This window comes from Octopus sinensis, linkage group LG4, assembly GCF_006345805.1.
Source record: "Octopus sinensis linkage group LG4, ASM634580v1, whole genome shotgun sequence".
Classification (NCBI taxonomy): Eukaryota; Metazoa; Mollusca; class Cephalopoda; order Octopoda; family Octopodidae; genus Octopus; species Octopus sinensis.
The window spans coordinates 57857872-57876622 of record NC_043000.1 but is presented as its reverse complement, the minus strand read 5'-3'; the positions used below and the strand labels follow the sequence as shown (position 1 = coordinate 57876622).

Genomic DNA, 18751 nt, shown 5'->3' with positions numbered 1-18751 from the left:
GTTTTGTATTCTGGTCCATTCACTCTCCCAATATAATTGGTTTTCTATTGTTGTTACTGTATCTTTCTCTGTGATATTTTTACTTCTTTTTCCTTCACTTGTTTTTTTTTTTTTTTTTGTTAATGTCTCAGTAGAATTCTAATTCTAATAGAAGAAGCACTCACATTTTTTTTTTCTGAGCACATCTTATCCTACATGTCATTGCCTGGATCGATTGTTTAGTTATGCTTTCACTTCTTGCATGTTGTTGCCTGGATTACTTGTTTTAGTTAAGCTTTCTTTTCCCTTTCCTAAACTCTTTCAATACCAACACACATGACACTGTACCTAAGTTCTCTGATACAAAATCTCTTGCTGTAAGGGAGTTCGTATTAAAATTAATACTAATATTCATAATTTCATGGAAGAAACATTTATGTTCCAAGTATCAATTTAATGATGTACCATTTTTAAATGTTTTTACTTGTTTCAGTCCTTAGACTGCGGCCTAGCTGGAGCATTGTCAGGAAGAGTTCTTCGTCAAATGAATTAACCCAGTGCATTTTTTTTTAAGCTTGGCACTTATTCAATCGACCTCTTTTACTGAACTACTAAGTTTCAGGAATGTAAACACACCAACATCAGTTGTCAAGTGGTGATGGGGAAGAAAAACAGATACAAAGACACAGATGTGTGTGTATATATATGTATATATATATATATATATATATATATATATATATATATATATATATATATATATATATATATATATATTATATATATAGATAGATAGATAGATAGATAGATAGATAGATAGATAGATAGATATGATGGACTTCTTTCAGTTTCTGTCTACCAAATCCACTCACAAGGCTTTGGTCAGTCAATGGCTATAGTAGAAGACACTTGCCCAAAGTGCCATGTAGTGGGATTGAACCCAGAACCATGCAGTTGGGAAGCAAACTTCTTACCACACAGTTATTTTATTAAATTTCTCTACATCATGGATTAATTTCAAAATTAATTGATCATATGTCATTAGAAATATGATCACAAAAGGGTTAACATTGTATTTTTTTATATTTTTCTATATTTTATCTTTTTATTTTGATGATTCACTTTATTGGGATTGATCCTGCAGTCACTGAGTAAATTAGCTTATTTAGCAGAGTAATATTCTAGTTTACTACAGTAGAAAATATTTCTTAGAGAACCTGTTTGTATTTGGCCTTTATTTCCTGAAAATGTTTGTTTATTCATAGCTTCTTCAGTCCATATTGATTAATTTTATTATGGTCTGCTCTCTTATTTTCTTTATGGTTTCTGTTAGATTTTTCTCATTGTTCATTCTGATCATTCTGTAGTCTTGTATGCTAATATTCTGTTTGCTGTTGTTGTTTAGCCCCAAGTCAACCTTGATCAAGCAGATCTGTGATTGAAGACATTCCACTTATAACATCTTCTTTCTTTTCCCTTTTTTTACCTTTTTGTGTGTGTGTGTCTTTGGACATAATACAGTGGATATAGGTGCAGGCATGGCTTTGTGATAAGAAATTAGCTTGCCAACTACATGGTCTTAGGTTCTAGTCTCAAGTTCAGTCCCACTGTGTGGCACCTCGTGCAAGTGTCTTCTACTACACTTTGAGCTGACCAAAGATATGTGATCAGATTTAGTTGACAGAAACTGAAAGAAGCCCATCATACATATGTATATGTACAAGTATGTGTATGCATGTGTATGTGTGTCTGTTAATATTTTTTGCCATAATTTCATGTGATAGTTGTAAATAAATGTCACCATCTTACAAGGGGCATCCTTTGTTTCCACTCTTCCATGCAAAACATGTCAGGCCATGGAGAAATATTACCTTCCTTGGAAACAGGTGAGGGTTGGTAACAGGAAGGGCATCTGGCTGCAGAAAACCTGCCTCAGCAAATTCCTTCTGATTCTTGCAAGCATGGAAAAGTAGACATTAAACAATGATGGTGATTATGATCATTATGTGTAGTGTGGACTATACAGGATAACCACTAGATATATATATATATATATAATATATATATATATATATATATATATATCACGTCACGTAATATCACGTGACTGACAGACCATCAGATGTTGTTACACATCGCTGGTCACAATGCGTTCGCATTGTTTTAGCCTTCAAATGACGCCACCCCGCTGGCTAAGCGAGCAGGCCAACAGAAGAAAGAGTGGGAGAAAGTGTGGTGAAAGAGTACAGCAGGGATCACCACCCCCTGCCGGAGCCTCGTGGAGCTTTTTAGGTGTTTTCACTCAATAAACACTCATAATGCCCGGTCTGGGAATCGAAACCGCGATCCTACGACCGCAAGTTCGCTGCCCTAACCACTGGGCCATTGCACCTCCACACACACACACCACACACACACACACCACACACACACACACATATATATATATATATATATTATATATATATATATATATATGCAGCCTCCACTGGCTTCTGTGCCGGTGGCACATAAAAAGCACCATCCGAACGTGACCGATGCCAACCCCGCCTCGAATGGCTTCTGTGCCGGTGGCACATAAAAAGCACCATCTGAACATGACCGATGCCAGCACCACCTTGACTGGCTTCTGTGCCGGTAGCACAAAAAAAAAAAAAAAAAGCACCAACTGATCGTGGCCGATGCCAGACCCCTCTGGCACCTATGCAGGTGGCACGTAAAAAGCACCCACTACACTCGCGGAGTGGTTGGCGTTAGGAAGGGCATCCAGCTGTAGAAACACTGCCAGATCAGACTGGAGCCTGGGGCAGCCCCTGGCTCCCCAGACCCCGGTTGAACCGTCCAACCCGTGCTAGCGCGGAAAACGGACGTTAAACAATGATGATGATGATGATATATATATAGTAATAATCATAATAATCCTTGGATGGAATTTATAAATATTTTAATGCATTGCTACACATGTTTCCCCAAATCACATGTTTCTTAAGATTATAGTCCATATTCTTGGGATGATTAGAGTACAGTGTGTAGTATGAATGGACATCAGGTAGATTATGTTGCAACCCCAGAAAACTGGTATTGCCAGTTGGCATCATTAGCCTGTAGCCAGAATAATAGAATAGGAACTTTTACATGCATATTCAAAATGTTTCCCATAAACGAACTTAAAAGATATATATATATATATATATATAGGGAGAATTCACGAAAAAACACAAAAGATGAAGACAAGTGGTGTAGAAAACAAACAAATCTATTAGTATAACGCTCGGGAATTATATATATATATAATGTATGTATTTGCTGCAGTCAAAACTATGTTATGTTTAAGGAAGCAGGTGAGCAGTTTGTTTACCACACAGGGCACACAGGTATGGGTTTTGGCTGTAAAAACCCATACAAAGCCACTGTATAACTGCATCGTTCAATATGCCCTTGTTAAAAACAGTCGAATGTGATTTATCAGAATTTGGTTGATATTTCTAGCAGTTTTAGATACTGAATAGGGGGCTCCTTTATTGGCTCTGTTTGTTGTAATCTTATATTTGTTTCAGTCATTAGACAGCAGCCATACTGGGACCTTTTTGTTGAATGAATTGACCCCAGTACCTAGTATTTTTTGTCAAGCCTGGTAGTTATTTTATCAGTTTCTTTTGTCAACCCACTAGGTTATAGGGACGTAAACAAACCAACACTGGTTGTCAAGCAGTGATGGTGGACAGTCACAAACATGAAAACACATGTGCACACATGCACTCACACACATATATACAATGGGCTTCTTTCAGTTTCCACCTGCCAAATTGCCTCACAAAGATTATAGTAAATAATAGCCCAAGGTTATAGTAAAAAGCACTTGCTTAATGTGCCACACAGTGGGACTGAACCCGGAACCATGTGGTTGGGATGCAAGCTTCTTACAGCCATACCTGCTCCTATGTGTAGAACCAGAAGTATATTTTGCAGCTAGACATTTGAACAGTTCTTTCCAAGGTATCTTATGTTGCCATCATTCTCAGTTCTAGTTTTACATTTTTCTTTCTTTGTTTATCTTTTTCTGTTTTCTTCTGATGGCATGTTCTTTTGTGTATGGTCTATCTATTGCATTTTTTATTTTTTTACTTTCATTGTCTTTTGAAGACTTATCTACTATATCTGTAGTTCTTTCTGGTGTGTTATTTCCTTTGTGTTTGAAGGGCTTGTGTGTGTGTGTCCATGTGTGTGTGTCCATGTGTGTGTGTCCATGTGTGTGTGGTGTGTGTGTGTGTGTGTGTGTGTGTACATCTGTGTGTGTGTGTGCATGCATATGTGTACGTGTCTATGTGCTTTGTATATGAATAGTTTATTTTGTTTTATTTCCAGTGGAAATTCTTTGTGTAAGTCCTATTTCTGTTTCTAAGATCTTTTTATTGTCTATTATAAATCTGTGTACATTCGTTTGCTAACATGTTTAGTTGTTTATTATTAGGATGTCTGGTGAAGTAAATTGGGTTTACTACAATCATCTTTCTTTCTTTCTTTCTTTCTTTCTTCCTCTTCCTCTTCTTACCTTTGTCTTCATCGTCATCGTTGTTTTCTGCTTCATCATCCTATTACAACTACTACTACTACTACTACTACTAAGACAGTGAACTGGTAGAATCATTAGCACACCAGGCAAAATGCTTAGCAGTATTTCATTCATTGCTACATTCTGAGTTCAAATTCCGTCAAGTTTTGCCTTTCATCTTTTCAGGGTCAATAAATTAATGGTGAAGCACTGGGTTCAATGTAATCGACTAGTCCCCTCCCTAAAAATTTCAGGCCTTGTGCCTTTAGTAGAAAGGATTATTATTATTATTATTATTATTATTATTATTATTATTATCATCACTGCTACTAAAGATAAGAAGGACTGCTCTGGCTGTAATATAGACAGGGATACATATACACATACATAAGCACAACTGTTTGAATGTTTTCTGCTATTGTCTCAGGCTGACCAAAAACTTGTGAGTTTATTTGGTAGATGAAAACTTTAAGAAGCCCATCATATATATGTGATATATATCCATGTGATAGTCATGAATGAGCATCACCATTATACAAGTGATGTTGCTTATTTTCAATCTTCCATGAGAAACATGAATGATGATGGGAAGATACTACCTTGCTTATAATTATGTGAAGGTTGGCAGCAGGAAAGGCATTCAGCCATAGAAATTCTGCCTTAACAAATTCCACTAGACCCATGCAACCATGGAAAAGTGGATGTCAAGTGATGATTATGGTGATATATAAATACACACACACACACACACACACACTGTGTGTGTGTGAGAGAGTGGGGAGAGGGGAAAGAGAAGACTGTTGTAGTTTACTTAAAGCTTTCAGAATATTTTGAAATTCAGTGTATGCAGTAGTAATGTGGTTTGACTATTAAGTATGAATAATGTCAATAACAAAGATATTGAAATGCTACTTTTGAAATGTTTACTTAGTCTTGATGTTTCGGGTAAAATGTTAGAACAGGAGAGAAATACAACTGTTAGGTTTTTCCCTTTCATAGGCCTTGTAACAGGATGAGAGGTCCCCGCACTGGATGAGTGCAGCTCGCATCCTTTACATTAAAATATTAATCGAAGGAAAGAGTCAAGACTTCCGATTAACTTCAACAGCATAAATGTTTATTTCTTGATTCGCAATATATACATTTCTTCTTTCTGGGTGAATCGGCAGCCTAGGAGCTTATCACAGTAGTCAAGTGGAGTGAGCCAAATCCTGTCCGTTCAAGCATAGCGGAGATATGCCACGAGGTAGCAGCTTGAGAGAGCTGATAAAACACAACTGTCCAGTTCAGCTGCCAGCGTTCGAGAGAACGATACGAGGGAATTTTGCTGCTGCTAGTTTTCTGCGCATGCGCATGAGGGAACTTCCGGCAGGCCTCCCGGAAGAATCCAACTCTGTGCATGCGTGCTGGAGATTTCAAAGATGGCGTCACTACAGCCTTTTCTTTACATGGTTCTGATACTTGGCATGGATGCCTTTGCAATGTGTGTCTCATCTGAGATTAAGTGGTAACATTTTTTTTATTGTGTGGCACTCTTTGCATATTTTTTCCAGGTACAGTGTATCAAGGTTTATATTGTCCAATATGTGCTTCCAGTTTTTTTTTTCAAAATACTAGGATGTAATTTAAAGGAGATTTAGTTGAAATTTCTATTGAGACTCATTATTATAGTTGATGTTTGTTGTCATTGAACACTGTTGCATACCTAGAGATTCCTTATTTGGTGAGTCTTAATTCAATCCAAATTCATTATATATTTATGTAGCTGCAGTTAAATTTTATATGCTGAAACTAAAGTTTATTGCTGTTGTTGTTTTTATTTTTGTAATGTGTTAGGGAGTGGAGGGAGCTGATCTGCTGAATAGGAAGATGACTTTGTGTATTGAGATACTTCAGCTCCTAAAAACAAATTTGAGACTAATTTATCTGCGGTATATTTCTTATATTATTTCCATGTATATTTTATTATTAATACACAATTTTGCACTAAGAAAAGAAAAGAAGCAAAAAACAAACAAAAAAAAATGGAAAACCTATTCCATCTTTTGATATCAGATTATAGTTCCCAGGTTTATGTTTCTGATGCTTAAGCCAAAATTTATTTTGAAGTATAGAGGAAACCCAATCAAAAATGGATTATGTTGACTGGTTGATGATTTATAAGGATTATAATCCATGCATTTGTTTAAGTTGCCTCTTTATATGTGATCTTATTTACATGGTGAAAAGTTATTATAAGGCTTCCTGTGAAAAATTATGTATTTAATATGGTGAAATTTTCTGAATATTATTTTGTGTATGTTTCTATCCATATAAATCCAAATCTTAGCTTCTTGCAAATTTTCTGAAATGAAACATGCATGCACATATACATACATACATACATGCATATCATCGTCATCGTATCAACATTTAATATCTGTTTTCTACGCTGGCATGTGTTGGATGCTTCAACAGGAGCTGGTGAGTCAGAGGCCAGTACCAAGCCACATTGTCCATTTTGGCATGGTTTCTACTGCTTGATGTTTTTCTAATGCCAACCACTCTTTACAGAATGTAGTGGATGCTTTTTACATGGCACCAGCATTAGTGAGGTCACTAAGTAACTTGCAAGGCAAGCCCACAATTGAGGGTGTGACATACAGACACCCCCGCTCTCTCTCTCTCTCTCTCTCTCTCTCTCTCTCTCTCTCTCTCTTTCTCATCAGGCAGTGTAACAGTCTCTTAATCTATTTGGATGTTATGTTATTCTTTTGTTTGTTTATGTATATAACTATTGATTTATATTGATTAAGCAATTAAACTGAGTGAGGTACATCATTGTTCAGGATTGAAATGCTGTGGGATCACATATACTTTTCATATTTCTGTAAGTCATTAAAATATACAAGAGTCATTTATATTGTTGGATGACGATGGCAATTTCAAAAGAAAGAAAAGATCTGTTTTTGAAACATCCATCATCTTCTGTTCTATTTCTCATCAAGTTGATCTGTGTCCATTCCACCACAAAATGGTATAAAATATAAAGCAAAATGATTCACTATTCTTGTGTGTCTTCATCTTGTTTAACTTGATCAGTCTTGATTCAGCAGGTCTTTGATTAAAGGTTGTGATCAATTTGATTATTTATTTCTTTGTTTTTATGTCAAGGACTACAATGTCCAGTGTCATTATTCTTCTATATTTTATGTCTGTGATTTGAGGCAGATTCACTATCTGCTTCCTCTAGTGACAGCAATAAAGACTCCTTTGTTTACTCTTTTCATGCTCCTTTGATAAAATTGCGTGTGTGTGTGTGTGCATGCACACGTGCATGCATGTGCACATGTATGTGTTTAACAAATGTATGTGGTAAAATCTGAGTGCTGTTTATTTCTGCCTGCAATCTTACTGTGCATTTCTGTTGTTTCAGGTCTGTGTATACATGAATTGGGATTAAAACATGTTTGCATTGTCTTGGATTAACTGACAAAGTACTGTCTTGGATTAACACACAAAGAGTTTCTTGGATTAATTGACAACATTTTCACAACTGTCTGCAAAGAATATTTTAAATTTGATATTATATGCGGTAAGGTTCAAGTTACTTTTTGTCATTATTATTAAGTCTGAAACTGTTTCTGAGATAATTTTGAAGTTAATTTCCAGGTTTTTTCCTACATTTATTTATATAATGTTTTCTTAAAATGACGTACTAAAATTAAGGATGGGTCCAGGTATATTTTTATATTATTTTTCCCAAGATTCAGACATTTATGGCACTGTGGATATGAAGGTGATAATAAGCAACTAGCCAAATCTTTATTCCTGTTTTGATTCTTAATTATAGGTGTTTTCAATTCACTTACACCATTATTCTTTTACTCTTTTACTGGATTCAGTCATTGAATTTTGGCCATTCTGAGGCACTGCCTTTATGGGTTTTTATTTATCATAACAACCCCAGTACTTATTTCATCTAATACATATTTTATCGACCTCCATTTGCCAAATGTCTAAGTTACCTTTTAACCCTCTCAGACCTGGGCCCCTGTGTCTAACTTTATCCTCCACTTGGGCTCCTGAGCAGAAAAAATAAATAGTTGCATATACAGCTCAAGAGTAATGATTTCAGGCAAAAAAATGCACAGAATCACAAAAAAAAAAAAAAAAAAAAAATTCAGAAGAATAACAATATACCATATTTATTCACCTGAATTGATACTTTTCTCATCATTTTCACCAATTTGTCTGAATCACTCTCATTGCTGGCATAAGAATAAATCATTCAAAGAATAAATATCATCAATAATTTCTTCAAATATAAAGAGTCTTGTCTTTGCTCATTTACAAGATGAAGTGCTGGGTTCATCTCATGCTCATTTCATCACAAAATTTTTTTTTTCACCCTCAATTCAAAACAAAAGTAAACAACATTTATGAGGGACAATATTAACAATGAGTCATAAACACCCTTGACTACAAAGTTACAATATGATCAGTTGTCTCATTTTAGTATTTTATTTTCCATTTCTACATATGTTGTTCATTACCACTTTACCAGGATTCTAACAGAGATGGTGTTTAAGCTATTTCCACTATAGCAGGAACATATATATATATACACACACACATATATATATATAAATATATATATATAACAAAGTGGAGTTGTAGGGTACCGCACGAGTGGAATTATATACGAAAGAAGGTTTGAAAATGCAATTTTAAAAGATGTTTATTTACTTTACCAGTTTCACTATTTGGAAAAAGATTGTCAAAAGTAACATGTAGAAGTTTGGTTACGTTAATTATTGGTTGTTACAAAATGCTACATTACATATATACAGTCTTTGGTAACAAGGACATGTTAAGGACATAAAAAAGTTTAACAAGTTCCTTAAAATATTGGGCACAAAAGATTACAACATAAATAATCATTCTCAAGGACATGTTAGAGATAGTTTCCAGAAGGAATTATTAAAAAGTTCAGTGGGATATTGGTATTGTATCTGTATATTCAAACACGCACAGAATATTGGTTGACATAGAGTACTCCAATACATATATATACATTCTTTGGTGACAAGAGCATGTTAAGAACATAAAAAAGTTTAACAAGTTCGTTGAAATATTGGGCACAAACGATTACAACAAATACATTATACATTCTCAAGATAATTTCCAGAAGGAATTATTAAAAAGTTCCGTGGAATATTGGTATACACGCACAGAATATTATGAGTTCAAAAAGGTTTACATTATAATAGTAGGGAAGCTAAAACTGACCTGTCCACCATGTTAACGTAAAAGAATATTCAAGAATAATCAAAGGCATATCCATCAGAATATCTGATCTATCCTCCAATGAAGAAATCTTCAATAACTACACCAACTATTATAACCAAGCTCTAGCTGCTTGTGGTTTTTTCCAGAAAGTTAGATTTATACCCAACACTAGACTTAAGGAACACCTCTTGAAACTTAGCTCTGGACAAATGCACACAAATATTAGAAATCCATTCCCTCCTACTACAATCAGTCAATCTTGCCCACCTAGCACCCGCATGCACAACACTCGATCTACGAACACTAATACTAACACTAACATTAGATCTTCCAACTCTCTAACACTCAGTAGGAATTACACCTCCCCTAACTTGCCTAATAAATGCAGCGGGAGACCTATTCTCTGGTATACACCCTTCATTTGCTTTAAACATTACGGGCTTCACGAAAGCTTTCTTTAGAATAGTAGAGTCCAATTTCCCACAAAACCATATGTACCATTCTATCTTTAACAGATCCACTTTGAAATTATCCTATTCATCTACACCAAATATAGAATCTATAATCACCTCATCTAATAAACATAAATTTAGCTCCTACTCTCTAAATATGTCCAATGCAGAAGGTTCAATATCATATACCGATGCACTGTTCACAGCATGGTAAATAACTCCTGTAACTACTATGTTGGTTCTAACACCAATTTTAAACAAAGGTATTATGCAAATTTAAACTTATTTAAATATAAGGAAAATAGCAATTCCACATCACTAGCCAGCCACATACACCATCTAATTAATAGAAAATACAGTATAAACTTTCCTGGGCTATAATAGACTTGGGTACCCCATATCAGGGCCAACACTCTAGTTGTGAACTTTACTTAAAATTCTAACCCACAACTCACCACAATTGCTTAATAAATACAATGAGGCCTTCACTACATGTAAGCACAAATTCTTCCGCACTTTTAAATTCTTTCATAAATCTAAATGTAAGCTCACCCGCTCCCATATGTAGCACCCGCATACAAACCCCTATGATCATTAACACATACCCCTTCTATATCTCTATAACTATTATTTCTTCCTTATGTCTTACCTCATATCTGTCTACCCTACCTCATCACACTATGAGATAATTATAATTCTGTAATTTATCCTTAATGTATTTTAAACCTTAACCCAATAGACCCACTACTATAAACCCCTAACTCTAACTACCACTCATAAATAATTTAACATTCAACTAGCTCTTCCTTTCTTGACTACCTATGCACACACAACCCCATTGCTAAAAATAACTCTACACCCATTGACCTTAGCAAGGATGGACACAAGCAATGACTGCCAAATTTCCTCCCAACAACTTTAGACTTTGAGACAACCAGACATCTACTACTCTCTTTTAAATTCTTTTCATTTCACTCTATTTTTTTACCCTATCTTCCTCCACCACATCATCCTCTCTCTCTTATCTTCTCAGTTACCCCTTAGACAGCATACACATATGCACCATACATCATCCTAAAATCCCCCCTACCTCATTCTATCTGCCTCTCTTTCTATTTATTTTCTTTTACTAATTAATAGCCACCGCCGCTACCATTCTGTTATTGAACGTTGATATGTTCATGTATTTTTCTTGGTCTATCTACTATATCCAGACTTTAACCCACATGGATATATGTAGGATTGCACCTAAAGATTTATGCTCATGGATGGAAAGTTGAACTATGAACTTTTATAGCTTCTTTTTTCTTCTCTCTTTCCATCTCCTTATTCTTTTACTCCCTTTCTCTATGTTCTCATTTTATTGATATATACCATTCTCATTTTCCATATTATTTCCCTATTTTACTCTGATGTCAAAATATCCCATGCTCAGGGATATCCTAGAAACGGCTGTAAGATTTTGGATTTTTTTCCTATAATAATATTGTATGTGACTTGAGATATTTGGATTGTCTTAATGTCTGATGTCCTGTTTAACTATTATATATAGATGTATATATATATATATAAATGGAATATATATATGTGTGTGTATATATAAGCATAAAGATATAGATAAATGGAAAGTATATGTATTTGTGTATAAATATATATATATGTCTATATATATATATACACTTCCCAACAACTACACCAGCGTACACACTGGCACTGACCACTTCCCAGCACTTGACCATCATCCACACACCTACACATGCACACACGCACATGTCAAGGTCACCAGCTGCCTTCCACATGCACATACACGCTCTCACATACGCACACACACTTTCGTTTGGGGATCACCACTAATTTATTATCTCCCCTTCTTTCTAGCTCTTCTGTGTGACCGCTTTGTCTGGCATTCACCATGAAAGATCACTAGCCACTAAACCTTTTTCTGTATTCTCTCCCTGTTTATTTCTGTGTTCATTTCTGTCGAAGAGTGTATTTCAAACAAAGACCATTTTCCCATATTACTTCATATTTTTAAGAAACTACCATTCGATAATTTATACAAATTTCACATTTTATATCTCTGAGGAGCAGAAGTGTTGTCTATCAATGCTTATCAATATAGGATTCCATTATAGGGACAACACTTCTGCGAAACGATCATAAGATGCTTTAAAAACTTAATTCGAAACTTTAAAAATGTCATATTTATTATTATATATTCATACTTATACATATTTACATATATTTATATTTTTAATACAACAATTGTTCTGTACACGTATACATCTTTCGGAAGAATTTTCTGATACTGATTTCCTGATATTATTAACAATATTTTATATAGTATATGAAGTGTGATGTCATTGCTGGGATCTTTGCCACTGTGCAGTATCATCCTGTTCTGGCATTGGTGTAGCTTTCAATGCCAAAATTTGGCACAATTCTTTCCAGGATCTTCCAGATATATGTTACTGCATACCTCTCCCGTCTTCTCTCCAGGGAGTAGAGTCTTAGCTGTTTCAACCTTTCCCAGTAGCTAAGCTGTTGCAAAGAAATGATCATCTTTGTGAATCTTCTCTGGATTGCTTCAAGGTCCACTGTTAATTTCACAGTATGAGCAGTAATCCAGGCAGCTGAGGATGAATGTTCGCCAGAGGACCATCATGGTTTCCTTATCTCTGGTTCTGAATGTTCGTAGGATTCATCCAGCCAGTTGTTTGCACTTTGTCGCCATCCTGGTAATGTGCACTTAGAAAGAGGTATCATCACTCATGTCGATACCCAGGTCCCTCGCTGACTTAGGCTCTGGGATTGAAATTACCTGTGGACCGGTGTACCCTGTAAGTTTCATATTCAGTTTTGGATGCTGGTAGCACAGGGCTTGGAATTTTTCAACATTAAACTGCATAATATTATCCTCAACCCATCTGTAAATTGAGTCCAACTCCTGCTACAAGGTGTACATCATCACTGGGGTCCTGTATTTTCTGCGAGACTTTCTTATCATCTGCATAACTTGCGAGGGTGGATATCCAGGCATTTGAGGGCATATCTAAGAGAGCCACTATAGAAAGCTGTGGTCCCAAGACAGTGCCTTGTGGAACACTGCTCACTATTTGTGTATTCATAGAGGTGGCTCCATTAGCCACTACTGCCTGACTCCTATCTTTCAGAAAGTCATGTAACCACTCTCCAAGTTTTCCAGCTATGCCAAGGTCACGCAGTTTGTGGCATATCATACCATGATCCACTTTGTCAAAAGCTGTTGCAAAATCAAGGTACATTACGTCTACATTTGATTTATTGAGTAACTGCCTCAACACCCAGTCATAATGTTGTAAGAGCTAGGTCAGGCAGCTCCTACCTGGTCGAAAACCTTGCTGGGTATCACTCAGCAAGTTATTTTCTTCAAAGAATGCGATTAGTTTCCCTCTGACTATCCGTTCGATGACTTTGCTGATGTGTGAAGTCAGAGAGATAAGCCTATATTCCCTCCTTCAGCTTGCTTGGCAGTTTGGCATTTTTTAAAAAATTTATCTAGTTTCAGCTCACGAGCTGTGGCCATGCTGGGGCACCACCATTGTAAGAAAGCTCTGGAAGAGAATCTGAAGGGGTTTTTCCAGGGCATGTTTACACGATTTGAGGAGGATTGCTGGGAAACCACCAGGTCCAGCAGTTTAGTTTGTGTCCACTTCATCTATGGTTTGTAGTATATCTTCTTTGCTAATGTCAATGTATTCCATTGTAACTGCCTCGCTGGTTATAGGTGAGGCAGCAAAGAAGTCCACTTGTTCGTTCACTTGTCTGTGCTCCAACGGGGTGGTAAAGACACTTTTGAACTGGTCATTCAGTATCTCACTGATCTTAGTTGGACTGTCTGTGAGGGAGCCATTATTTTGGAGGAGGGGTCCTATCTTGCAGTGTTCTGAGGCTGTTTCTTTCGCGTAATGAAAGAAGGCCTTTGGGTTTGATTTAATGTTTTTTATAACCCAGGCTTCTTTGTGTGCTTTCTCCCTCACATAGGATTGTTGCAGCCTTTTTTTGATCTCCATCAGTGTTGTTTTTAGGCAGGACGTTTCGCTACTTTTGGGATGTTGGTTGAGTCGATTTGCAATCTTCGTCCATCGTCTCATGAGGATCTTCCTCTCCCTTAGAATATTGTTCCTATTTGTTTTGGCCTTGTGCTCTGGGCCATATTTCTGGCATATATTATGTATATGTACTATACAGATATAAACCATATGTATATGTGTGTGTGTGTGTGTGTGTGTGTGTGTGTGTGTGTATATATATATATATATACGAGCAAAACGCCCCCACCCATCCACCCCGTCCAATGGACGGTGCTGAGTTGTCAAGCATTTAAACCAAATTTTCTCAAAACAACTTGTTCGACTGTCCCATAGGGTTCCTCTTTGAGAAACACTGATTTAACCTAAATTTGAGACACCAGCAAAAGAAGAAATAATGATAGATTTTTTCCTATTCCAAAGAAAAACGATTTTATTCATTTTATCGATCGCATTCTCACCTGGAATTGATTTTTGTAATTTTTTCAAGACTTATACACGCCCTGATACCATCGGTATCTACATATCAAATTTGAGCGCAATCGGATGGAGGATGCCTGAGATCCTGGAAGACACACACAGACAGAATGGATTTTATATAACATATATATATATATATATATATATACTGTGTGCATATATGAACACCTCAAAGACATCAGACTCTGCAACAATCCCCCAGTCTCATGTCACTTCGTCTCTACCAGTCATTCTTTACAACACCTGTCTGTGCTCAGATTGTCCTTGCACAGGGGCCATCTGGACTCCTGTCTTTGCCATGAACAGGGATTAATCTTCACTTTTCGCTCCTTTGTGCCACATGGGCTCAACACTCCTCCCCTCTTCATCTAACCCTCCTCCTCTCCCCTTTCACATGGTACTGGCAATGGCCATGCTCAAATGGTGTTTTTTACATGCCACCTGCACAGGAGCTAGTCTGGTGGCACTAGAACGACCATACTCGAATTTTGTTTTTTCACATTCCACCAGCAGAAATGCCAGTAAGGCGATGCTGGTAATGATCACGCTTGAATGGTGCTTTTTATGTGCCACCGGCATGAGAGCCAGTCAGTAGCCCTGGCAACGATCACGCTCAGATGGTGCTCTTAGCACTCCTCTAGCACGGATGCCAGTCATGCGGTGCTGTCATTGAATTTGATTTTGATTTCACTTGCCTCAACAGGAAAGGTATGCATAAGTGGGCTGGTTAAACCACTAGCATAGGTCACAGGTTATGGTCTCACTTGGCTTGCCGGGTCTTCTGAAGCACAGCATATTCCCAAAGGTCTTGGTCACTAGTCATTGCCTTGGTGAGGCCTAATGTTCGAAAGTCGCACTTCACCACCTCATCCCAGGTCTTCTTGGGTCTACATCTTCCAGAGGTTCCCTCAACCGCTAGGGTGTGACACTTTTTCACACAGCTATCCTCATCCATTCTCACCACATGACCACACCAGTGCAGTCGTCTCTCTCTTGCACACCACATCTGATGCTTCTTAGGTCCAACTTTTCTCTCAAGGCACTCGCACTCTGTCGAGTATGTACACTGACATTACACATCCAGTGGAGCATACTGGCTTCATTCCTTGAAAGCTTACGCATGTCCTCAGCAGTCACAACCCATGTTTCACTGCCATGTAGCATGGCTGTTCATACACATACGTCATACAGTCTACCTTTTACTCTGATCAAGATTGGCTGTGTGAATGCGTGTGGCTTACGGTCCCCTTTGAAATAAGGGTACCTCTTAAATGACATAAAGTCATACAAGTTAGAAATCATAGCCATAAGTGAGACCAGACTCCATAATTCACAGGCCCTTAAGTCCATGTTTAGTGGACAGTTTGACATTTATTTTTCTCCCCGTCTGCCGAGATTGGGCAGCAGTGGCACAGAGTCTGGATCTCGAAGTAAAGACAATATTCGTAGACTCGGAGGGTAAACTGATTTTCCTGAATGTTGACGGCAGCAATGGGTGCACTTTTGACTCGTATCAGTCTATGCACCACCTTTAACAGGTCGGCTGGATTTCTTTCGACGTCTAGAAGTATTCCTAGCAACGTCTCATCTCTTACTTTTAGTGGGGGATTGGAATGCTACTTTGGACACAAATATAGACAATGTGGGCAGAGATAGGAATAGACAGGGATGCAAATGCCTCAGAGACCTGCTCAGATGCTTTCAACTATCTCACAGGTACCGACTTGACCACCCGAATGTGCCAACGTGGACATGGAGCAACCACATCGGGTCGTCGAGATCATATCTAGATAGGATACTGTGTAGGACACTAGATGGAGATAGCTTAGGATGTCCACAATTCCACATAGTCAGCTACACGGATCACAAACTTGTGTCATGTATGCTAGACTTAGATAAGACACATAGGCAGGGTGCTGGGTACTAGAAACTAAACACGCCTTTCCCGTCGAGACAGGTTTTCAGAGATTGAATTAGCACACTAGTAAAGAGGGCTTTGACGGGAGCCATCATCAACAACAAATGGTAGTTTGCCCTCAAGAGATCAATAAAAGTAGAAGTGATCAGGTATAGCAAAGCACTATCCATAGATAGAAACAGAGTAGAGGGTGACCTAGTTAAGCTAGAAAAGGCAATTAGATGTGGCATCGTATCCGACGTTTTGGCAGTGAAGTTGGCCCTCGACCAACACTTCAATGCCAAACACAAAGGGTGTGTTGTCAGAGCTAGAATGCATGCTCTAAGGAACGAAGGTGTTGGAGCCACACGAGAGGCCCTGGTGGGGGAGGTGCAACAGGAAAACAAAGCCACCATTTGGTCTCTGGTAGATGAACAGAGGCGTGAATTACTTGAGCCAAGCAAAATGTGTGAGACCTTTCAGGATGAGTGGCGAGCAGAACACAGGGTGGACTTCAGTGCCTACCTGCACAGCCTGCCATGACTCTTGACAAGAGAGGTAGGGTACTGTGAAGGTGCCATCACAGCAGTGGAAGTGCGGGAGGTGATGGCTGAATGCTCGAGAGACAAATCGCCAGGTTTGGATGGTCTACCCTACGAGCTTTACAGTTGTATGCCAGACTTGTTTGGAGATGTCTTGGCAGCAGTGTACTGCAACTGGCAGCAAAATGGGAGCATCCTCGGTTTTGCGAGCATTAAAATCACCTAAAGTGACATCTTTGTCATCATGGGGGATATTGCGTATAATCTCTGTAAGTGATAGATAGAAGGCAAGTTTATCATCCTCTGATGAATTAATAGTTGGAGCATATGCACTTGTGAGTGTTGCATAGCAAACTTTTCTTAATGGAAGTCTTAAAGACATCAAATGATCTGGATGACCACATGGTAGTTCCTCAAGTTTTGAACCCAGAGTAGTTTTGATAGCAAATCCCCCTCCTGATTCTCCCATTCCAAAATAAATGATACCCAGCAGATTTCTCTCCGAAATTCCCCTTTCCATGAATTCTTGTTTTGGCTAATGCTACAACATCTATATCATATCACTGTAACTCTTTTGCAACATGCTTCTCTCCGGACAAGATTTCAGACAATCATTCTCTAATATCGTTCGAACATTCCAACATCCTATATTCATAGGCTTGTATCTTAACTTGAATTTATTCACAGTTGCAGGCTGATGACTGGATCCAGGCTGTGGTGCCCTGGGACACCTGCCAGGCCAGACCACAGAACAAAATATTCCCAAGCCCTTTTTGCCATTTGCTTCATTACCAGTATGAACTTCCATTGTTTAGTTGTGCCTTTTTAAGCTTCCGCCAGCCATGTACATACAAGATGTCCATTTCTTTTTCCTCCCCAGCAATACCTGTGCCTGACACTTTTTAAAGTGAGGAAAAGTTTTGTACAGCAACCATTCCCACTCTCTAAACTACAAAGCATGATCCAAAAAGAAAAAGTCAACATCATTAGGTACATTTGCAGTCGCAGGTTTTATATCAGTGTCCTTCTGATATACAAAAATTTCATAAACAGGGAAGAATATCGATATTGCACAGACCACGGTCAGACCCAGAAAGAGCAAGCAGTCTGGCTGATCGGTCACGTGGGAAGAGAAGAGAGAGATAAGTAGAAGCAGGAGGAACAAAAGAATTAAGGAGGGGGAAGAGAAGAGAAAGAAGTAGAGGGACAGAAGAATTATGGAGGGACAAGAAAAAAATGACAGAGACACAGTGAAGTGAAAAGTGGAGGGAAAGTGAGTAAGAAGATAAGGCAAAGAAATGTGAGAGAGGGGGAACGAAAGAAAGAAGAGTGGAATGAATGAATAAGCATGAAAGGGTTGATAGCAATAGAATTGTACAAGATTTTGTAAAATGTGTACTTACATATAAGAGAACAAAGTGTAGATTGAAACAATCTCAAGAATAATCAGCCGAAATTGCAAGGATAATCTGGTTCTTGACTGAAGATAGAAACTTCTTTGTATCGTC

At 37.7% G+C, this 18751-nt stretch overlaps 1 protein-coding gene across 10 annotated transcripts in view; it reads left to right on the top strand.

Annotated features, from left to right (window-relative positions):
* LOC115210794 (regulator of G-protein signaling 17) overlaps window positions 1-18751 on the top strand; it is a 379423-nt gene that overhangs the window by 184861 nt on the left and 175811 nt on the right. For 2 of the 10 annotated variants that reach the window (XM_029779531.2, XM_029779530.2), the window contains exon 2: window positions 7947-8105. The exons of 7 other annotated variants lie outside the window; for them this stretch is intronic. The gene's annotated coding sequence lies outside the window, so the exon portion shown is untranslated. Of the gene's footprint in view, window positions 1-6367; window positions 6463-7946; window positions 8106-18751 lie in introns of all 10 variants that reach the window. One more of the 10 variants, XM_036502000.1, reaches the window with a different exon arrangement.